Source organism: Taudactylus pleione, unplaced genomic scaffold, assembly GCF_031769625.1.
Source record: "Taudactylus pleione unplaced genomic scaffold, aTauple2 ptg000488l, whole genome shotgun sequence".
In the NCBI taxonomy this organism is placed as follows: Eukaryota; Metazoa; Chordata; class Amphibia; order Anura; family Myobatrachidae; genus Taudactylus; species Taudactylus pleione.
The window spans coordinates 819,093-843,709 of record NW_028284890.1 but is presented as its reverse complement, the minus strand read 5'-3'; the positions used below and the strand labels follow the sequence as shown (position 1 = coordinate 843,709).

The following is a 24,617-nucleotide window of genomic DNA, read 5'->3' as shown; positions in this document are numbered from 1 at the left end:
CATAACCCGGTCCCACCTAACTACGGTGTATACCCATTAACACAGGGCTCGACAAATCCTGTGGGCCAGGTCGTCATGGTGACCAGATTTTTCTGCCTGGCTGCCAGATTTTGCATGGAGGGCGGAAGCAGATCCTTGTCAGCCCCAGCGGAGATTAGTTTCTGTAGCATTGCAGCAGTCATTTCATACACAGGAGTGCATGTGCTGAGAGTTGCCTGCGGTGACTGCTGTGCCTGTTTGTCTTGGACTGCGCCGACTCCTCCTCTCCGTCCCAGCCTGTGGTGACGTCACATCACCACTTTGTCCCGGCTTGCATCCTAACTCCGGCTGCATAGAGCTCTCCGGTAAGAGGGTCTATGCATGGCCAGGGATTGCAGAGCAGCTTCAAAGAGATAGCGTTGTGACCACGAGGGGGAATGGAGGGCTGGATGGTTCCGGAGGGGTGGTTTGCCGGTGGGTACCCCATAGTTGTGTGGCCATTGCAGTTAATTTAAAGGGGGGGGGGAAGGTTAGGTGCTCCTTATTGTGGCCGCGGGGAAGGTTTGTTTGCCCGGGGGTAGCTGCACAGCATTGTGGCTGCAGAAGGGTGGTTTTCCTGGGGTACCCCCTGTGTAGTGGGGGTTGGTTGCCCGGGGGAGTAGGTGCTCAGGAAGGTGGCCCCGGAGAGGGGGGTTGTAGTACTTTGTGGCTCCATTGTTTTATGTGCAAATGTGTTCTATTATTACTGGAGGAGGGGGGGGGATGGAGCAGATTAGCTGTGCAGAGAAGTGAGGAGGGCTCCATATTACTATATTCATTCAACTGCGGCCATTCTGTGGACTAGTATAGTGTGTATAACAGTTGGATAACACACAGAGCTGTGCTCCTCACTCCTATCATTTTTTTGGTAAGGACGGTGGTCTGGCTCCTACACTTTAGATCTTAGAAGAATATGACAAGCCCGGCATTACACTTATTTTATCAGCAAGTTACAAATCTGGACAGTGACTTTTAGGAGGATTATACTAACATTCCAATTCTTATTACTCACAGACATTGGGATTACTCTATATGATTGTGAGAGGAAGCGGTTAGCCCTACGTGGATATTGTTTTGATGTATAGTGATATATTTATTTATTAATTATTAACAGATTCTTATATAGCGCAGCATATACCATTGCGCTTTACAATTGGAAACATTTATAAAACAAAACAGAGTAATAACAGACAGACATAGAGGTCAGAGGGCCCTGCTTGCAAGTATATATATATATAAAATCAATTTATTATTGTAAAACATCTGTATTATGCTGGGACCCATGCAATATTTATTAGACAGCTTTTAATAAATTAGATATTCTTCTGAATTGCACCTGGGAATTATATTTATCACACAGACTGGTATAGCGCAGGTCATGTGATGTTTTTCTTTGGTTCATATTTATGAAACTGCAGAGTTTTTACTTTTGAACAGCTGCTTAGCCTGTACTAAGGGATTATTATTATTTATGTTAGCGATAATCAGCACCAACTGTTTATTCTCACATCCAATCTGGGGGACACTGGACCATATGACATACAGAAGCTGTCCCTAGGGGAGGGTACGCTCAGAAAATCCAAAACTAGCATCCTTGGATGCAAAAAGCCGGTCGCCCCTCACAGGCTGGAGGTCCCTGGATACAGGGAGAGACAGGAGGGCTGGGCTCCATAGACTGGTGTGTGACCTCCGGAGGTGACCAGGAACCAAGTGCTGTCCTGTCCCTGTGTCTGTCATTGGGAGTTTTATTTACACTCTGCTTGTATATTTCTAAACCGTACAGCCACCCCTTCAGGCTCCAGCCTCTGTACTCTGGGCCTGATTCAGACGCGCTCGCAAGCGGGTCGATGTTGGCCCAGTGCGCATGCGCACGACGGAGCCAGCTCTGTCGTGCGCATGCGCAAGACCCGGATAGCTCTGCGTGCTGTCGATGTTGAGTGACAGCACTCCCCCTATGGTGGGTGGGCCCGGGGGCGTGTCTGCCCAGACAGAGGCGATCCCATGGGAACGCCTACCGTCTGGGGCCGGCCCCACTGACATCACAAGTGATGTCAGTGGGAGTGCTCTCGGCTCTGATAGAGCCGAAAGCACTCCAGGGCTTGCGGCAACGAGACCCTACCACAAGGGTCTCGTCGCAAGCCCGATGGTCGCGATGGTCATCTTTTTGGCCGCTCGCTATAGCTGTGGGTGGTCACCCACAGCTATGCGAGCAGCCAGGAGGCCGCTCAAAAAAAACAGAGGGACGGCCCTGATTCAGAGCGAGCGCTCTATCAGAGTGTCCGGCTCTGAATGAGGGCCTCTGTGTCATCCAGTCCAAGCAGACCTAAGGCAGCAGCCAGTGGGAGGTGGTAACAGCGGAGGAAGGATGTAACAGGGGCCGAAGCTGCAGCAGCCAACAACAGAGAAGCTGGGCTCTTCAGCAGCAGGTTGCTGGCTCATGGCTCTGCCTTCTCCCAGTAGTACCATCCTCTTCTGCAGCTGACTCAATCTTACTCCTTCTCCCACTCTGTCTCCATCTGCTTCCCCTTCCCCCTTATCTCTACCACCTCCTACTGCTTCTTCCTTCCTTTTCCCAGCTTTCCTGGTGCCCCCCAAGGACTAGATCTAGGTTTAGATTCATGATAAACCAGCAGCAGTTGCATGGCATGGCTGGGGTGACCCACTACTACCACCAGCTCCAGAGCCCATCACCTCTTCCACATCTTATCTCCTCTGCCCTGAGTGGGCCAGGTATGGAAAGAAATGACAGCAGCCTCCCATAGGGAGTTTGGTAACCCCAAGGCCCTCCATTAGGAACAAGGAGAGTAACAACCACTGAGAACCATTATCTACTGTCCCCAGCAGGTAGTGGTGGATGTTATTTCTCCCATGAGAATGATCTCTGAAAATGTGTCTGACAAGTTTACAGTGTACACAAAGATTATACAGTCACTGCTGGGTACTGTCATTACATAGGACATTAGTGACCGGCCTTACTATAACTACAAACCATGGAAGGTAGGGAAGGAATAAAGTAACATAACATGAAGGCGCTCATAGTGTAGTAAATAAAACACGAAATGATAGCTGTAAAATATGTAGTGTATGGATATGCTTATCTGAGTAAGGTTCCACTCATGGGTAATGGAAATCAGGATAACGTCATCCACTTGGACACTTTTTGAACCACTTATAATGATGTCAAAATCTGGAATACAGCCCTGCACCAAGCACACAGAACTACTAAACGCGTCCACTACTAAACTCATCCACTGACTTATTTCGAGCCCTGATTCATCGCAGTGGGCAGAGTGTGTGTGGAAACCAGTCTACAGAAGTGTGGTGAGGATTCACATATTTCTACTTGATACATACTATGGGTTACAGTCCATATCCCAGCAGCCGCAATGCCGACACTGATATTACCGGAGCCGTAATACCGATGCCTATCACAATCCCAACATCCTGACCGCCAGAATACCAAAGGTAAGTAGCGGGGTGGGGGGGAGGGTTAGCTTACCGAACAACAAGCGTAGGTATGCTAGACGACTGCCGGCATCCCATACCGAGTCCTATACTAAGATCCGCCATTTGTTCTATTTTCTGGTATGAGTAAAATATTGCATCCATTAAAGACATTCAGTCACGGTCTGATTGCCTTTCCATGTCTCTCTTAAACTGTGGACGGATCTGCAGTAACCGCCTCTAATTAGATTTAGAAATTAACAAACTGCTCACTAACAGAGGAGGGTGTAGGATAAGAGATTGTTGTAGTGACTGAGCAAGGAGAATACATGACTCTTTTCTGTAATACATGTTTATTACTCACCTGTGCTGATATCTGTAGGGATTTCCTCCTCCTTACACTGCTGATCACCCCTCAGATACGTCTCTTCATTTTCCTCTGTATCTTCTGCCTTTATATCAGTCACATACGTCTCTTCTTCTCCCTCTGTATCTTCTGCCTTCATATCAGTCACATACGTCTCTTCTTCTCCCTCTGTATCTTCTGCCTTCATATCAGTCACATACGTCTCTTCTTCTCCCTCTATATCTTCTGCCTTCATATCAGTCACATACGTCTCTTCTTCTCCCTCTGTATCTTCTGCCTTCATATCAGTCACATACGTCTCTTCTTCTCCATCTATATCTTCTGCCTTCATATAAGTCACATACGTCTCTTCTTCTCCCTCTGTATCTTCTGCCTTCATATAAGTCACATACGTCTCTTCTTCTCCCAATGTATCTTCTGCCTTCATAACAGACACATACGTCTCTTCTTCTCCCAATGTATCTTCTGCCTTCATAACAGTCACATATGTCTCTTCTTCTCCTTCTGTATCTTTTGCCTTCACATCAGTTACATAAGTCTCTTCTCCCTCTATATCTTCTGCCTTAATATCAATCAGGTCTTCATCCTAAATTACCCACCAAACAAAATAATATATTAATAATGTCTGAGTAATTTATATCTAAGTAAAAATTATAATACTATAATATCAGCATGTAAAACAATCAATTAGATGCAGATTAATTATTTAATGCAGGTCAATTTCAATTTTCGGGAAGAGCCTTTATTACCTGATGCCCCTGTGCGATCCTGTGATTCTCCTTTGTACAATCCTGTGAATAAAGAGGACAGGGACATCTCTCTGGGGTATTTCTGTTACTGGGTCCATCTGTAGGAGACACACAGTGACTGAATACATTGTATATAAGTGATGTGTGTACAGTAACCTAACCATATACACTGGATGGGGAAAGCTCTCTAGGTATAACTCCTTATGAGGCATTTACCAAGTATATAAGGAGGCATCTCATAAATGTTGCAACAAACAGGTTGGAACAATAAAAAATGTCAAAGCTCTTTATATCAGGGAATACATATCTATCATTAGTGTTTCATTTTAAGATATTTCCAAAATATATTGTCCATAGTATCTCTAAGGGTCCCCTCATCCCCAGCAGTGTGACGGGGCAGATTTGTGACACTATGTCTAGGGTCCTCACATCCCCAGCAGAGTGACAGGGCAGATCTGTGACACTACATCTAGGGTCCCCACATCACCAGCAGTGTGACAGGGCAGACCTGTGACATTATGTCTATGGTCCTCACATCCCCAGCAGTGTGACAGGGCAGATCTGTGACACTACATCTAGGGTCCTCACATCCCCAGCAGTGTGATAGGGCAGATCTGTGACACTACGTCTAGGGTCCTCACATCCCCAGCAGTGTGACGGGGCAGATCTGGGACACTATGTCTAGGGACCACACATCCCCAGCAGTGTGACAGGGCAGATCTGTGACACTACATCTAGGGTCCCCACATCGACAGCAGTGTGACAGGGCAGAGCTGTGACATTGTCTAGGGTCCTCACATCCCCAACAGTGTGACAGGGCAGACCTGTGACACTATGTCTAAGGTCCCCACATACCCAGCAGTGTGACAGGGCAGACCTGTGACATGTCTATGGTCCCAACATCCCTAGCAGTGTGACAGGTAGATCTGTGACAATGTCTAGGGTCCCCACATCCCCAGCAGTGTGAAAGGGCAGATCTGTGACACTATGTCTAGTGTGAGGACATGGGATGTGTGTTACAAATTTACTGGCAGCATCTCAGTCATTGCAGAGATCAATTTACTTTTTAGTCCTTTTGTGTCCCCCATCCGTCTCCTAGTGTATGTGTGATCATTCTCAGGACACACATTTCCATTAGCATGTCTATTATGTACTGTACTATAATAATGTAAGTAATTGTAATGTTTAATACTGGATAAGCCTTGATGTTAGCCTGGTCCATATGTCTGTGTTATTTGTAACCACTAGAGCAAGGTGACACCTTTCAGAACAAAAGACCCTCTAAGTTAATTCCCACCTCCCCAGGGGACGCTCAGGATTTACTCCTCCTTCCATTTGCCTGTTTTGTGTCTCACGTGAATCTGGTAGCCCGAACCGAACCATCCCAGCAGGTGTTCGTCAGGGAAGTAATATCCGGAGGAGGTAGGAGAAAATGACAGCATAAGGGACCCGCACCAATCAGGAGATGGTGCAACCCCCCCCCGGGTGGTCACAATATCGTGGGAAATTGGAAGATTTTAAAACATGTCACCAAAGGCAACTCCACATGTTAGTCGCTGACTTTGGCTAAGAGGTCTCGCTCTGCCAAGGTACTAGTGGAACGCATCACCAGTTCTGTGGATTTATACTTGGAAATTCTGCAAGGACCTATACGCTATTCATTGCTGTGTGTTCTGTGATTAGCTTCTACTGTATGGGGTCCTGGAAATGCTTGATTGTACCCAGGGACTATCACTGCTGTGTGATCTCTGATAGTTTCTACGTGTGGGGTCCTGGAAGCGATTGAGTGGACATACGCTATGCACTGCTTCGTGATCAGTGATAGTTTCTACTATGGGGACTGAGGGTCTCTAGCTATTTCGTGGAATTGTTCTGGGACATTATACTCTACTGGGACTGCCTCTGTCTGGACTGCTACCTGTTTATTGCCCGTTCACTGGATTTACTGCTTGTCCTGACATATTATCTATTTCTGTGTGCTGTGGAAAAATAAACCATCACGTTGGTTTCATCTGCTCGGTGTCTGGGTGATTGAGAGAACCCCGTATCCTCACATCTAGGGTCACCACATCCCCAGCAGTGTGACAGGGCAGATATGTGATACTATGTCTAGGGTCCCCATATCCCCAGCAGTGTGACAGGACAGATATGTAATACGTCTAGGGTCCCCACATCCCCAGCAGTGTGACAGTACAGATCTGTGAGACTGAACGTCTAGGGTCCGCACATCCAGACATCAGAGAAAAATACCTAAGGAGCGTCCAGGAGAAATGCAAAACAAACAATAAGGTAACAGCAGCCCAGGTGCCAGCAAGTCTGGGGGTGACCACTAAAAATTTACTTCCAGAATTCTGCACGGAAACTACCACGCTCTCTGAATGTGGGCCCAGAGGCAGGGAGAAAAGATCCCCAGACAACAGCCTCCTTGGCCACCGAGTGTCATCTCCTTGGAGCTCCAAGAAAACAATCAGGTGGCTGTGCTGGCTAGCTCTCCCTGCATCTCCTCATGTCATTGCAGGAGGCTGCATGGGAGGCCACTCTGATTCCCTGGGAGGGGGAAGACCAGAGTCCCAAAAAGGGAGCCAAATACCCCTGGACCACCAGGGAAGAGGTAAGTGCAATGATACTTTTAACCACTTGCCTGGCAGTTCTTTATCTGCTCTGGTTGTAAAATCTCAACCAGTCAGATAAACATGAGGGCAGATGCAGGAAGAGAATCCCGGTTCCTCTGCTTGCCTGCACCCTCTCCCTCTGTGTCTGCTGTGCTACCGATCACTGCTGATCGGTCAGCAAAGCAGGACCCCCCCCACCCAGCGGCTGCAAAGATTAGCAGCTGCTGGTAAAAAGTAAATTAACCTCACGCACCTAACGTACCTTGTGCCTCGATCCATTCTCAAATCGAGTGTCACAATGGTGGTTCTGATGTTCCTGTGTTTGAAATTTTTTTTTTTTTAAGATTTGTAATAAAAAAAACAAAAACAAAAAAAAACGACAATTTTGGAGCGGTTTTTAGAGAAAAAAAAAAAAAGTTAAGTGGTTAAATATTACAATTGTATCAGAATTTCATACCAAACAAACCAGTGGTGGGGTATTGTGAGCGAGGCTCCAGGTCTATAGATCGTATCCCTGCATCTAGGACTAGAGTCCCGAACACAGTAACTCTCACAGCATCGCTGCAGCCGCCAGGCTTAATCCCCCTCCGCACTGAGGTACTGGGATGGCTCCTAAAAATGAGAGTTATGGTAAGAACTTACCTTTGTTAACTCTCTTTCTTCAAAGTCCATAGGGTCCACACACTCATAGAGGAGACGGGAAAACGGTGACCAGAAACAACCTATTTGAAGCCAGGTGCGTCAGGGCGGGTGCCCTGTGGATCCTATGGACTTTGAAGAAAGAGTTAAACGTAAGTTCTTACCATAACTCATTTTCTTCTTCAGGGTCCATAGGCTCCACAGGGAGACCTTGGGGATGTCCCAAAGCAATCCTTTTAAGGGTGGGGATGCTCCTGCGCTGAGAGGAGAATCCGGCGCCCAAAGGAAGCATCCTGAGAGGCAAAGGTATCAAAGGCATAGAACCTTAGAAAGGTCTGAACAGAAGACCACATGACCGCCTTACAAAGCTGAACAGCCGAGGCGCCACAGCGGAGCTGCCCACGAGGGACCCACAGACCGAGCAGAATGAGCAGTAACAGGGCGGGATAGGAAGGCCCTCCTGAGTGTAAGCCTCTGAGCCGTACGAAGCCATCTAGCCAATGTTTGTTTACTGGCTGGCCATCCCTTCTTGTGAAATCCATAGAGCATAAACAAGGAGTCCGATTTCCTAAGGGAACTGGTACGGTCCAGGTAAATCCTGAGGGCACGGACCACATCCAAAGAGGCCTCACCAACCGAGAGGTATAGAGATTTAAAGGCCGGGACTACAATTTCTTCATTAATGTGAAAACTAGAAACAACCTTAAAGAGGAAACCAGGGCGAGTCCGAAGCACAGCCCTGTCCCTGTAAAATATCAGAAATGGGGAGAGACAGGAGAGTGCCCCTAAATCTGACACCCTTCTGGCGGAAGCAATGGCCAGAAGGAATAGAGTCTTTGCTGTCAAACCTTGTGAGTTCCACTGAAGTCAGAGGTTCAAATGGAGAGCCCTAAGCACTATAGCCAAATCCCAAGGAGTCACTGGGTGGACAAAGGGAGGCTGAATCCGGAGGACACCCTGAAGGAAGGTGCAGATGTCTGGTAGAGGAGCAATCCTTAATTGAAACCACACCAAAAGAGCAGAGACATGCACTTTCAGGGAAACTAGGCAGAGCCCAAGATCCAATCCCGCTTGAAGAAAGGCCAGAATTCTGGAAATCCGAAACACCTGGGGATCGCAAACTCGGGGACGACACCATCAAAAATATGTATGCCACACTCTGTGGTAGATCAGAGCAGAGGCTGGCTTATGAGCTCTAAGCATAGTGTTAACTAAAGAGCTGGAGAATTCTCTGGACCTTAGGAGGGATGTCTCAAGAGCCACGCCGTCAAACACAGACGACCCAGGTCCGGGTAAAGGCAAGGACCCGAGACAACAGGTCCGGACATTGAGGCAACAGTAACGGAGTGTCTATGGAGAGACTCTGAAGATCTGAGTACCAATGACGTCTGGGCCATGCTGGAGCCACCAGCAGGACATTGCCTCCGTCTTGTTTGAACTTCCTTAGAACTCAAGGAAGAAGGGAGACTTGAGGACACTGGTACGCAAAGTGGAAGGTCCACTTTACTGACAGAGCGTCTACCAAGATAGCCTCGGCATCTCTTGTTCTGGACCCGTACACAGGCAGCTTGTGATTGTGACGGGAAGGCATCAGGTCCTCCTCTGGGAGGTCCCACTTGTCTACTAGGAGTTGAAACACCTCTTGGTGAGGAGACCATTCCCCGAGGATGCACGTCATGATGGCTGAGGAAGTCTGCTTCCCAATTGAGAACTCCCAGTATGAACGCTGCCGATATGGCCGGGAGATGACCTTCTGCTCATGTCAGAATGCGTGACATCTCTGTCATTGCTGCCTCACTTCGAGTGCCTCCTTCAAGGTTGATGTAGGTGGTGGAGTTGTCGGACTGCACCTGCACGGGTTTCCCCTGTCAGATATGGCACAGTGCAACACACAAAAGTATGTGACAATTCTCACAAATACTTAGCTTTATATATGTGAGATATTAGAAACACCCTGACTACACTTGTAGGATAGGGCATGAATCAGAGAAAAGGTATATATATATGCTGACAGTTTTGTGAAAAAAATAGACCACACCAGCATAAGTCACATACAATGTAGAAAGAAACCTGCACAATGGCACTATAATCAACACCGCAGACTCAGTGTGTTAGGCAATAGTGCTACATACGCTGACCCAAGGGCGAAGTATGTAGGGGGACTGGACCTCATGCTGTCCTGAGAGAGCTGTGACTAAATGGCCGCCGGAGACCTCAGAGGGGGCGTGGGCAGAGGAGAGCAGCTCAGCAAAGCCAGACCTCAGTGGAAAGCCGAGCTGAGGGGCTGTCTCCCCTGCCTGGTCATTAACCCTCGGGACGCTGGTTTTCCGCACCATAGTGTCCCTGGCGGTCCAGTGGAGCGTGATGGCTGGAGCCTGCGTCCACACCCAGGACTTCTGGTCTGTCCCCTGAAACCGGGACAATCTGTTCCGCTAGAGGAACCAGATCATCAGCCGGAACACCAGTCTTAAGGCCCTCAGCAAGCTGCATAGCCCAAGCTTCCACCGCCTTGTTGACCCAACAGCTGACTAAAGCGGGTTGAAGGGACACCCCCGCTACAGTGTACATAGACTTTAAGGTAGTTTCTAACTTCCTGTCAGAAGACTCCTTTAAAGAAACTGCTCCTGGAACAGGGAGCACCGTCTTTTTAGACAGACGTGACACTGAAGGGTCCACTGAAGGAGGTGTTTCGCATAATTTCCTTCTCTCTGCAGGAAAGGGATAGTAGGATAAAAGTTTATGCGAGATCTGCAACTTTTTATCTGGGTGTTTTCACACTGAGTTAAGGATCTCGTCCAATTCCTCAGACACTGGAAAGGAGGCTGCTAGTCTTTGTTTCTTATTAAAGATAGACGGCCTAACTTCCACAGGGTCCATGTCCTCAACATGTAACACCTGGCATATAGCTGCAATCAGCGCCTCTACACCCTGAGATAAAGGCTCCGCTTCCTCTGGCGCCTGTTCCTCTATAGGGTCCTGTAACTCCCCTTCCTCTGTATCAGGCATGCCGTCCTCTTCCGGATCATCCCACATAAGGGGATTCGGTATTAGTCTCCTAGCAGGGACACTAGAGGATTCTGCCACAGGAGGAACCTGGGCTGACATAACCCTTGTGAGCCCTTCTACAGACTTGGCTAAAGACCACGCCCAGTCTGGTTCAGAGAAGGCGGACCTCTCAAATTCAACCTCTCTCTCCCTGCGAGAAGCTTCAAGCTCAGCAGACATTTGAGACATGACTGATGTAATTTGATCAGCCCAAATAGGGTGTTGTGGGGATGCTGCAGTCTGTGTTTCTGAACCACACTTCTCACACAACAGGGAATTGGATGATAGTCCCTGTGTAAACTTCTCTGCACAATTCTTACGGGAGAAAGCTTTTTGTGCAGCCTTAGACCCCTTTGAAGTCATGATACCAATTCACTGTTCACACACACACACACACACAGAAAATGTAGTGATACACACAAACACAGACAGAGAGACTGTTTAGAAAGAAGAGATTAAGGGCATAGAGGGAGATTATGCTATTAACCCAGCCCAGCCAGCGCTGATGCAGAGACCAGCGCTGTGTAACACAATATACTGTGCTTTAAACGCTGTGTAAACACAGTCTGACCTGCTCTTCACAAGTCTAACCTCACCATGCAGTCACAATCTGGGCAGACAGGTCTCTCTTCTGCATTTGTCAGCAGCCTGTGTCTTCTAAAATGGCCACCAGCCTCTTTCTGGGAGCGCTGGGGCAGCTGGGAGGCAGGAGCAGAACTGTGTGTTAGGATCCACCCCCTGCATTCTGGCGCCTTTCAGCGCTGTATCAAGTTGCTGCTTTTTAATGCCCGCCTGTCATTTTTTCCTAGCCACCCTGCTACTCAGAGTGCCAGGAGTCACTAACCTGCTTGCGGCGGGCTGAGCTAATGGGGGACCGCGATGAGCGCTGCACGCAGCTTGTCTAGGTAACACCCAGAGACAGTGGTCTCTGTATCTGAAGACTCCAACGCACGCCACAAGCAGCGGCGGCGAGGTCTCCCCGGCAGCTCCAATGAAGCAGACAGGCAGGGAGCTGCCTGTCTGATCCTCTTGCTGATCGAGGATCCTTGATTTTTAGCAGAGAGCTCTTTGTATGTGACCAGCTCTCTTGACACAAAATTAAGACTGACCTGTAGGGGGGTATAGTGAGGGAGGAGCAAGCTACTATTCATATTTATTAAAGTGCCAGCTCCCAGTTATCCCACATCTATACCCCACTGTACTTAGACTCCAGTGTCCCCTAGTGGATGAAGGAGAAATAGGGGCTGATGTGTCCTAATGTATGAGATACACCAGAGAGTGTGAGGAGGAGACTGGTCAGACCTCTGGGCTGGTAACACACAGTGACATGATGTGAGTGGGAGAGCAGGAGTATAATAGGGGCTGATGGCTCCTTATGTATGAGATACACCAGATAGTGTGGGGAGGGGACTGGTCAGATCTCTGGGCTGGTAATACACAGTGGCATTGTGAGGAGGAGAGCAGGAATATAATAGGGGCCGATGGCTCCTGACTCCCCAACTGGGCAGATATATTTCCCTCATTAGTTTGTACTGACAGTGGAGGGTGCAGGATAAGAGATTGTTGTAGTGACTGCACAAAGGGAAAATATGACTCTTCAGTAATAAGTGTTTGTTATTTACCTGCACTGACACATGTAGTGATTTCCTCTTCTTTAAACTGCTGACTACCAATCATATATGCCTCCTCTTCTCCCTCTATATCTTTTGCCTTTAGATCAGTCATTTCTTTACCTTAAAAAACACACAAAACAAAAAAATAACACGTAAATACCAATAAATGATACAATACATAAGTAAAACAGAAGAATATCAGTGTGGAAGACTAACTACAGCTTCTCTAATGACCATATCTATATAATAAGTGAGAAAGTGTGTTTTTGTCGGTTTGTCCTTTATAGACGGCCAGAGTTTTATACCTAGCTCCACTAAATTAAGCATTTTGGTGTAGTTTGAACAGGATTAAGTTTCTGGATAAGTCTGAAGGTCGTGAGGGCCTTGGAGACCTAACATGGTGCCTACCAAGTAGGCCGTGGAGTCTCTGATTTGAAATTTTAGTTTAAGCAAGTTCGCTCTGGATGGCTTCCAGTGCCTAAAACAGCACTGATCTCAAGGTACAGGCTGATATGTACCAGAGGGGGGCAGGCAGAGCTCCAACGGGAGAGCAGTGAGTCAGAAGATCAACTGTCACACTACACTGACAGTTACTAATATACTCCAACTGTCACACTGCACTGACTGTTACTAATTACCTTCAACTGTCACACTGAATCATCACTGACATTTACTGGTTTCCTGCGTCACACTGCACCACCAGTTACTGATTTCCTCCAACTGTCACACTGCACCTACACTGACCGTTACTAATAACCTCCAACTGTCACAATGTACCTGCACTGACCGTTACTAATGTCGAAGTCAAATAATTGGTTGTGATCATTTGCAAATTATTATCGGACGATCTCATCGTCGAGGGTCTGTTGGAGAGCGAATCGGACGATGCTTTGCGACTGCGCAGTCCAATGCGCACAATTGCATTCCCCACATCAAAATACATAAACACCGGCAGCGCACGTTTCCGCCGTACATGACCCCTACACACTGTGCACTCCTTGCGCTGTGTGTAGAAGCACAACACATACATATAATTGTAAATAAACACACATTGATAATGGTATATACATTAATTTAAGTACATGTGGACGCACGTGGGCTTACTGAGGTATATACACCTTGATGAACATTTCCTTAGTTTAAAATACAGACGCACATTAGCGACCACAAACATATATACATATTTGCACACATAAAAGGTTCCTGCACAATAAGGTTCATATTAAAGATATTGGTTATGATATGAAATGCATGTATTTGATATTATTGGTATAGAACACTGTGGACATGTCATGTTTAGTATCAATCTGATGCCCTGTTTGTCTGCAGGCTTCCGGTTCTAACAATGTGGAAGTCGCATCTTGTGTTCTCGAATTATGGATCATAGAGAGATTATGGTTAGATATTGAAATGTTCTATGTAGTGTCTTAGCTATTTTATACCAGTTTTCTGGCGGGAAGACTACACAAAGGAACTGCAAGATCAAGCCATACCTCTAATGACACCATATGAACTGTCCAATAAAATGATTAATCTGGAACAAGAACCAATGAAACAGTGTTTGTCTGTTCCCATTGTGTTGCCACTTCTTGTAAGAGTATATATAATTGCACCCATGGGCTAGTCCTCAGTCGTTACCCATTTAATGACTGCAGACATCAGGACTGATCGGCTGGTGACCTGGATCCAGGGCGCATGCGTATGTATCTGGCTGTACCTTGTATTATAATTATTTGCGCTCATTGTCTGGATCAAAGCGCGTATTTTTTCTTTTGTTGAATAATATAATTTTATGTGCTTTGGAACCACACATTGGGCTGGACAGCAATTATTTAGCGACTTCCAGGGGGATTAGGGTTAGGCACCCTAAAGGAGGATTAGGGGGTTAGTTTAGTATAGTAGATACTTACCTAGGGACGATCGGGATTTCCAGAGCTGTCGGTCATCTGCTGCCGGGCTCTGCTCTTTTGTCGGGCTGCTGCTGCTGGGAATCGAACTCCCGGCCATGTGGCAGCCGGGATTTCATACCCATTCCGTTGAGCATTGTGATTGAACCGCACGGTTAGGGCAAGCCCTGATTGTGAATTGAGTTGTGGTGGGGGAAATCACTGAAAATGGGTAAGGGTTATTGGAACCCTTAAATGCTAGCAGTGCAAAGTACTCGAAAAGGGATTTGTTGTGGGGTACTGTGTGTTCCCACTGTCTAGGGGTACTGTGTGTTCCCTAGTGGATATGACTAGTGTGTGTTACCTATCCAGAAGGCAGGATAGTTGCATAGGCATAAGTTTTGCTCCTCGTTGTGCATGCTGTCCATTACGCTTAGCGGGCTGGTTGTGCACAGCGGGAAGGAGTGCGTGAACGTTAGCTCTTGAATCGTTCACCGGTCCACGTTACCTAAGCTGTGTTAGAGGTTTCCCCAGATGGGCACTAAGCAGTCCTTGGGGATGGTCGACGATGCGCTGCTTTTGGAAGGGCCGACAGGTTAGGCACGGCATATAATGTATACAAAGTACGGTGCGTATGCAACTGCGTACTGTGATGTATGGATTAAGATGACGAGAAAGTGTGGCAAACCTTTTGATGTGGAGATATTGAACAATGTTAGGGATAGCATCTGTGTGGTGAAATCCATGAAGAAAAGCATAAAGTATAATGATTGCTTGAAGTTGTGGCAGCAGGAGGGAAATACGTGGCTTAGTGGTGCGCAAACTAGCGTAGCGTGCACATGCAGGGGATCGCGCACACACGGCAAGGTAGCCATCAGCCCCTATTAACAGCGTTGTGTGTGTGACGCAAGGGAGCGTGCACGTACAGCAAGGTAGCGTTGCCGAAGGTAATGTTAGTAGCGCATGCGCACCTCCTCCGTCCTATGCGGATGAAGGTACAGCTAATCTCAAAAATCATAAAAATTTAATAAGTAACTTGTACCCAATCCTGAGTAACTATAAGGAAAATGTTTATAATGCAGATGATGAACCTGTTGTTATGTCCGCCATTTCCCATGCTACCCAGATGTTAAATTTTACACCATCACAAGAACAGGTAGTGGCTCCACCAGTGCCGGAGGTATTGGTGGCTTCACCAATGCCTGCAGCAGGGGTGGCCCCATCAGTGGTAGTACAGGAAGTATTAACACTCGCTGTAACAGTAGCGGAAGTTGTTAATACTATACGTAGCAGTAGTAGGCTGAACCCCCCATCAGGTAGCAAGGCCAAAGGTAACTATGTGGTAGGGATCCATCCCGTCTGGAAAATAACGGTTCCCAATGGGAATCTGGACGCGAATGGTGTAGTGGCCACAAGGGATGTAGCAATGCATTGTCCATGGACGAGAGCGGAGTTACATTCCATAATGACAGATTTCCCAGACCCAAGAAAAGATTTAGCTAAATGCCAGAAATTTATAAATAATTTAGGTAATGCTCATGAGCCAACCAACAAGGTTTGGCGAGTGGTATTACGGGCCTGTCTTCCACACAATACCGACGTGAAAAAGTTTAATCACAGCCTGTGTATTGGATGGAGGTGATACCTTAACTGAAGTAATCAGGATAACATAACCCGCATAATCATCCAATTGGACGTATATATTCCAGTAGTAGTTAACTGGAGTAAAATTTTTACAATTAAACAGGATGAGAGTGAATCTGCAGAAGATTATTTCTCCAGAGGGCTGCAGACTATTACACAGTACAAAGGGATAGAGAACATAAAAGACAACACACACTACAGAGAAATGGTCATCACGGTACTTATGGATGGTCTAAAAGACAATCTAAAGACCAGGGTTCAGACCTCAACTCCTGGGTGGAGGGGAATTACGGTAGACACCCTCAGGGAAACTGCAATTGAACATGATAAAAATATCCTCAGGAAGCATGAAACCCAGAGTGAGAAGCTAATGGCTGTTAGCATTCAAGCTCTTGAAACAATACACCCACAGCCACCAGACACTTATCCACCTGTGCAGCAACAAGTCCTCAATACATATCAACCTGCGCAGTCACAAATTACACAGCCTTACCACACATTGCGGCAACAAAACACATACCTTGCCTCAGAACACATACCACACACAGTCACAACCCCCATATCTACATCCTCAACCTCTTTCTTCCAACACTCCCCAAACCACATTACAACAACCTCTCAGACCATACCAACCACGAAGGTGTTATAACTGCAACCAGAGGGGACACCTAATTAGGGACTGTAAAATAAGGAAACAGGGACCACTCAACCCGGGAGCTCCAAAACATCCCCAGAATGCAGGAAATTTCCAGCAATCACCTGCTCGCATAGTGGCAGTAAATGCCTTATTGGAGCAGGATAGTCAGCTCTAGGGGTCAGGTCACACCTGTAGTCTACAGCCTGTCAGGTTAACTAGGAGTACTAGGGAAGAACCTATAATGATGGTTGAGGTAGCTGGTACTAAACATTCTTTTCTTGTAGACACAGGGGTGACCAGATCAGTGTTATTTTTCCATCCAATTTACAGGTGACCAGCAAGACAGTACCAGCAATGGGTGTAACGGGTAAAGTGCAGCATTATCTTTAACAGAATCTGCAGAGGTTACGATCGGTCCTCTACACACCAGGCATTCTTTCCTCCTGGCAGCAGCTGCCCCTACTACCCTACTGGGAAGAGATTTGTTATGTAAAATGGGACGTGTCATTTATTGTACCCCTGATAGTATATTTCTAGATATCCCAGAGAAAGTTGCGCATGAGGTAAGGGATATATTAGACACTCCACAAAGGCTAATGTTTCACTCTAAGATTACAGATAAAACTCCAGCTCAGGTAAAGCAGATGTTAGCACAAATACCGGGTTCTTTCTTGACCAAAGATGGACAGGACACTGGATTAATGGTAAATGTAGCTCCCGTAATGGTAATTCTAAAAAGTGGTAGGCAAGCTCCAAAAATTCCCCAGTACCCGTTGAAACCAGAAGTAGAGCTAGAAGTGTATCCTGTAATTAAGAGATTGCTCCAACAGGAAATTTTAATCTGTACAGCTAGTGTAGCCAATAGCCTCATCTTTCCTGTGAAGAGTGGTGGGAGAGGTTATAGGCTAGTACAGGACCTTAGAGGGGTTAATAAGGTAGTAGAGAGCCAATTCATTCTCATGCAGATCCCACCAAATGCAACCCATTTTACTGTCATTGACCTCTGTTCTGCCTTCTTCTCTGTCCCTCTTCATCCTGACGTCCATTATTTATTCACTTTCACATACAGGGGGGTACAATACACATGGACACGATTGGCCCAGGGCTTCATAGACAGCCCCAGTACCTTCTCTCAGGCCTTACACGACAGTTTACAATCTTTTCTAACTGCCAGTGGATCTGTTCTAATACAATATGTAGACGATTTGTTGTTATGCTCTGATTCGTTTATGTCATGTTTAAATGATGCTAAACTTTTGTTGCTTCATCTGTCGCAAACAGGGCACAAGGTTGCAAAGGACAAATTACAGCCATGTCAGACTAAGGTTAAATACTTGGGACACTGTCTAACCCAGGGACTACGACACTTGACGACTGACAGAATCCAGGCCATACAGACCATGATACTGCCGCAAAACCAACAGCAAATCCGTACCTTCTCGGGCATGTGTGGATACTGCAGAACCTGGAATTGTTGTCATCCTCAAAACCCGATCGTGTTACTCACAGAGGAAACAGAGCAGGCCTTCCTTAATCTTAAAGATAGTCTGACAAAAGCACCCGCCTTGGGAATACTAGATTATGAAAAACCCTTTGAGTTATATTGTACGGAAGCTGAGGGCTGTGCAGCAGGTGTCCTCACATAAAGACATGGTGACGCTAGCAGACCTGTAGCATACTACAGTGCCCAATTGGACACTGTGGCAAGATCACTCCCAACCTGTTTAAGATCTGTAGCAGCAACTGCTCTACTGGTAGATAAGACTGAGGATGTGATATTAGGTCATGACATGATTGTTTATACACCACATGCTGTATCTGCTCTGCTGAATTCTGCCCAAACCAGACATGTTTCCTCAGCTAGGTTCACAAAATGGGAACTAGCCCTGATAGCACCTGCAAACATCACCATAAAGCAGTGCAATTCGTTAAATCCAGCAATGTACTTACCTTATGTGTCTCGAAATACACAAAGGGTGGAAGGTGAGTCTCTGGTCGAAGGTGAGTTTTGCAGGTATATGGACACACATGATTGTATGGAGTATTTTAATCAGACTTTTACTGCAAGACCTGATATACAAGTGATACACCATTAGAAAATGCAGAGGTGACGTTTTATACGGATGGGAGTTGTCATAGACAAACAGACACAGGTGAATTAAGTACAGGTTATGCTGTTGAAAACAACGAGGATGTCGTATAGGCCAAACCCCTTGGTCCACATCATTCAGCACAGGTGGCTGAGCTGGTGGCATTGAGGAGAGAGTGTGAGCTGGCAGAAGGTAAGTCAGCTAACATCTACACTGACTCCAGGTACACCTTAGGGGTAGTGCACGATTTCGGGGCCCTATGGCGTCTTAGAAATTTTATGACAGCAGCGGGTACACCAGTAGCACACTCATATCACATAAAAGGACTGTTGACAGCAATTCAAAAACCAAAGGCAGTAGCCGTCATTAAGTGTAAAGCCCACACGTGCGAGGAAGATCCAGTGTCACTGGGCAATAACAGGGCAGACGAAGCTGCCAAATGGGCAGCAGGTTTAAGAGTAAACATGCCAGTTAATCAAATGATGGTTTTTCAAACAATTGACTCGCAAAAATTAATTGAGATGCAAAAATTGTGTTCCATTCAGGAAAAGGTAGTCTGGAGATCAAAGGGATGTATCCAGGAGTCCTCCGGACTCTGGAGAGATGGACAAGGTAGACCTGTTGCTCCCAAGGCATATTACCCAAGCTTGGCTGAGGCAGCGCACGGTCTGACTCACCTGGGTAAAAGAGGTATTTACAGGCTAGTCAAAGCATATTGGTGTGCACCAGGTTTCTCTTCTCAAGCTGGAAAGATAGCAATGTCTTGTCTGACTTGCTTGAGGAAGAATGTCGGAAAGCCAATACCCTCTGAGCAATCCCACATCCCTCCGACAGACGGACCTTTTCAGCTAATAGAAATTGATTTCATCCAATTACCACCTTGCAGGAATCTGAAGTACGTATTAGTTTATATTGATGTATTTTCTAATTGGGTAGAGGCATATCCAGCTGCCACTAATACTGCTGTGTTTACTGCTAAAAAGGTTGTTCAGGAGTTTGTATGCAGATACGGTATCCCTAGGATCATTGAAAGTGATAGGAGTACTCTTTTCACAGGTGATGTCTTCCAGAACATGTGTAAGTTAATGGGTATTAATAGTAGGCTTCACACCCCGTATCGACCACAAGCCAGTGCCAAGGTGGAGAGGGTAAACGGCACGATTAAAAATAAATTGAGTAAAATCATGGCTGAGACGGGACTAGGATGGCCAGAAGCCTTACCGCTAGTCCTCCATAGCATCAGAACCACTCCTAGACCTCCTCTTAATCTGTCCCCCTTTGAGATATTATTAAATGTGGTTGTTTCCCAAACAATAAGTCCACAGGATGATTTAAAAATAATGAGGTTACGGTGAACTACCTTATAAAAATGAGTCAGCAGCTGAAGCAGAAATGCCAGAAACTATCATGACGTTAAACCTGGAGAATTTGTTATGATTCGAAATTTCTTACATTCAGGTTGTTTGAGTGATCGGTGGGAAGGTCCGTATCAAGTGTTACAGACAAGTACAACATCGTTGAAAGTAGCAGAGAGATACCTGGGTCCATTCCACTCACTGCAGAAAGGGCAAGCACCTGGAGATACAAGGCGGAGTCGATACAGATAACGTGGACCTGTCGATTGCGAGCCTGTTCCGGGAGAGTTAGGGGCTGCAGTGGAGCACCTGAGCTATAGAAATTTGCAGCCCAATTTTCCAACAATGGAAATGTGGGTTGGGTTGGAGTTTCTGTTCCCTTCCAGGGTTCTCTTCATCTAGTTTGTTTCGGGATTTCCTGTTCCTGTGGCGGAGGGCAGATTGCGGAGTGAGAGGTCCAGGGTGATGTCGATGGCATGGAGTCGGGAGAATGAGCAATACATTCACAAGGGTGGTACCTGACCGAACTTAGTACAGTAATTGCTAAAAGATCCGTTATCCTATAAGGTCGGAGACAGTGTGAAGGGTTATTGTCTGAGGAATACTGTATTTGTGAGTATTGTGGGTCCTTAATCAATGAGAGATGCATCCAACGGTGTCAGACCAAGTATAACCAGTATTGGGGTGGGCACCCTTTAGAGGATTATCATGCATTGGTGGGCAAAGTCTTAAACCAGACTGAATGTTGGGTGTGCTCTCACGTGCCTCAGGGACAACATAATGTAGGGCTAGTACCATTCCTGTTAAATGTCTCCGAGGTCCTTGGATTACATAAGGGGAAGACGCTGGACGGGAAATATATTATGTCCAAGCCTCCAAATTTCAAGCTCCACCAGTACCAGGTGGATAGATCCCAGTTATGTTTGAACATCACCAATTCCAATAAACCAGGAAATTGGGAGGTGTCCGGGAACAATCAGACAATGACCTTTTCACACAGAGCTGATAATGAACCAGTAGATGGTGAACTTATACGCAATATTACCAGTGGGAGATACTTCCGGTATAGGTATACACTTAGTTCCACCAAGGTAATGGTTGGCAGAGTACCAGAAGGGTACTGTGTAGTTATTGTACAACCCAAGACGTGTACCAGTCAGTTGGGAGAGTCTGGGGTTGGATCCTTTGTCAGAGAAATGTGTCCGATGATAATGATGAATTCTATTCCTTATGTATTACTAGACGACGTGTATTTTATATGTGGTAGGAAAGCATATAGGTGGCTCTCTCCAAATTCTGAATGTTTATGCTACTTGGGAAGGGTACTCCCAGAGGTTATGACCCTTACACATGGTGAAATGCTTGGTATCCATAAAGACACACCATCCCCATATCTTCATACGCATTATGAACACCGTGACAAAAGAAACATGATACCTGGTGAAATACATACAGCTACACAGTTGATAAGCGAAACAACTGGTTTCCAAATTTTGGTAGCACTAGATCCCATCAGGATCGCTCGGGGTACTTAAAAATTTCAGATACATCCAAGATCTTGCTAAATTAATAGATATCACCGAGATGTATGATGACACGTTCAGGTATACAGGTAAAGAGTTACAGGCTTATAAGAAAGAACTTGTGCAACATAGACTAGTGTTAAATTATTTAACTGCTGTTACAGGAGGGTACTGTGTGACTTTGGCCACCTAATTTGGTGTCAAGTGCTGCACGTACATCACAAAGAACACTAGTGACCATAAGATGGATAAAATTCTGCAGCTGAAATGGGAATTTCTAAAGAACCATAATGCTTCACTGGCTGAAGTAGAGGAAAAGGTAGAGGAGTGGTTCTCATGGCTGAACCCTATGAAATGGTTCTCCGGTCTAGGAGAGTGGGTCCAGGAACTGGTTGCGACTGTGGGAAAGCTCTTGATCCTCATACTTATTGTCATCTTAGTAATTGGCTTATGTATCCGGTGTGTTCCTAATGTATTGAAGTGTGAAAAATGTACAAGGGCAAACAGAGATTATGATGGTGGTAAGCAATGATATTATGGATACAAAGGTCAAGGTAGAACTGCATTACAAACCTGAAGTAGAGTGTACCATCAGATAATGGAATATAGAATTGTGTGGTAGTGCATAGATGTATTATTAAACATCCTAGATAATGTAGTCTCAAGTCCCCAAAACTTCCTTTATAGGTTCGATGAGATCCCACATCCCACCAATGATCCTATAGATCCGCAGATGGCGTATAAGGGTTGTTCAACCTTCTTGAAACGCATTAACGGTTCAGTGACCTACTTGTGTCGCACCGATTATAACCTTGAATAATACATTATTATGCATGACTACTAATGGTTAAGATCAAAGTGTGATAGCATATTGTTTGCTATCAAAGGGTGGACTGTCGAAGTCAAATAATTGGTTGTGATCGTTTGCAAATTATTATCTGACAATCTCATCATAGAGGGTGTGTTGGAGAGCGAATTGGACGATGCTCTGCGATTGCGCAGTCAAATGCGCACAATTGCGTTCCCCACACCAAAATACATAAACACATACAGCGCATGTTTGCGCCATACATGACCCCTACACACTGTGCACCCTTTGCGCTTTGTGTAGAAGCACAACACATACTCACATATAATTGTAAATAAACACACATTGATAATGGTATATACATTAATTTAAGTACACGTGGACGAGCGTGGGCTTACTGAGGTATATACACCTTGATGAACATTTCCTTAGTTTAAAATACAGACGCACATTAGCGACCTCAAACATATATACATATTTGCACACATAAAAGGTACCTGCACAATATGGTTCATATTAAAGATATTGGTTATATGAAATGCATGTATTTGATATTAAAGGTATAGAACACTGTGGACATGTCATGTTTAGTATCAATCTGATGCCCTGTTTGTTTGCAGGCTTCCGGTTCTAACAATGAGGAAGTTGCATCTTGTGTTCTCGATTTATGGATCATAGAGTAATTATGGTTAGATATTGAAATGTTGTATGTAGTGTCTTAGCTAGTTTATACCAGTTCTCTGGCGGGAAGAATACACAAAGGAACAGCTGCAAGATCAAGCCATACCCCTAATGACACCATATGAACTGTCCAATAAGAAGATCAATCTGGAACAAGAGCCAATGAAACAGTGAAAACAAATAATGCTGTGGACAATGGCGCAACCTTCTAAAATAACAGGACCAGATAATGTGAGAAGTGATCTATGGTATAATTAGCAAGTTCACTAAAAAAATGGAAAAAAATGTCCTTCTTCAGTTTTCAAACAACACCAAATCCAACTGGTAAATCCCTCGTAGGTCACATGTAAAAAAGAGAGAAAAATCGCAATATAGCGTAGTACAATTTAATCACATAAAAAAATCACATATCAAAAACATAAATCCTTCACCAACATATGGGAAGCGTACCAGAGATGGCAGTGTATAATGCACACCTATTCACATATGAATAAATCAATCCCAAAATTTCCCGGGAAGAACCTGGAATTGCGGCTCCTAGGTGTGTATCTCGCCAAGATGGAAGTCCTCTGGTGATGGATCCCTGTCACCAACGCGTTTCAACTCCTTGTTGGAGTCTTTTTCAAGGTGTGTTTGGTTGGTGCTCAAACAGTCTTTAAATACCCCTCACATGCCTTTGTGCCTCTCCATGGTTTCCTATTATATTCATCCCTTCTTCATTTGGCTGTATTACTCAGAGGTTTTTTGCTGTAGCCACCTGGTTCGGTAGAAGTGGGCAGGGAGATATTGTTGTACTTATTCAAATCTTTTTCCACTCATATTGAATAAACCTTTCCAGGCAATTTTGGCAAACACAGCTATGACGGTGATGTTCACTTGAAAGGCAAATGATTGTAGCCAATGAAACAGTGTTTGTCTGTCCCCATTGTGTTGCCACTTCTTGTAAGAGTTTATATAATTGCACCCATGGGCTAATCCTCAGTCATTACCCATTTAATGACTGCAGACGTCAGGATTGATCGGCTGTTGACCTGGATCCAGGGCGCATGCATATGTATTTGGCTGTACCTTGTATTATAATTATTTGCGCTCATTGTCTAGATCAAAGCGCGTATTTCTTTTGTTGAATATATTTTTGTGTGCTTTGGAACCACACATTGGGCTGGACAGCAATTATTTCTTTAGTGACTTGCAGCGCTAATAAGACTAGCGATTTAGAGGTATCCATACTAATAACCTTCAACTGTCACACTGCACCTGCACTGACAGTTACTGATTTCCTCCAAGCACATTTCCATTGGTCTGCAGAGATTTCTGCTTGCAATGATTTCTAAATTCGCAGTGATTTGGGAAGGTTACTGGTTTCTGTCCTGTTAGTCACCCTGCTCCTAATATACCACATTCCAAACAGTCAGAATACTGCTGTCTCCACTGCTATTTACTCCTAAGTTGCAATGTTATCCAGCTGTGAATTACTTCTGTGTTGCTTGTCAAAGCTTTCTCCCT

At 45.5% G+C, this 24,617-nt stretch overlaps 1 protein-coding gene across 1 annotated transcript in view; it reads right to left on the bottom strand.

Moving 5' to 3' along the window:
• LOC148502622 (uncharacterized) overlaps nt 1–24,617 on the bottom strand; it is a 158,271-nt gene that overhangs the window by 72,055 nt on the left and 61,599 nt on the right. The window lies entirely within an intron of this gene.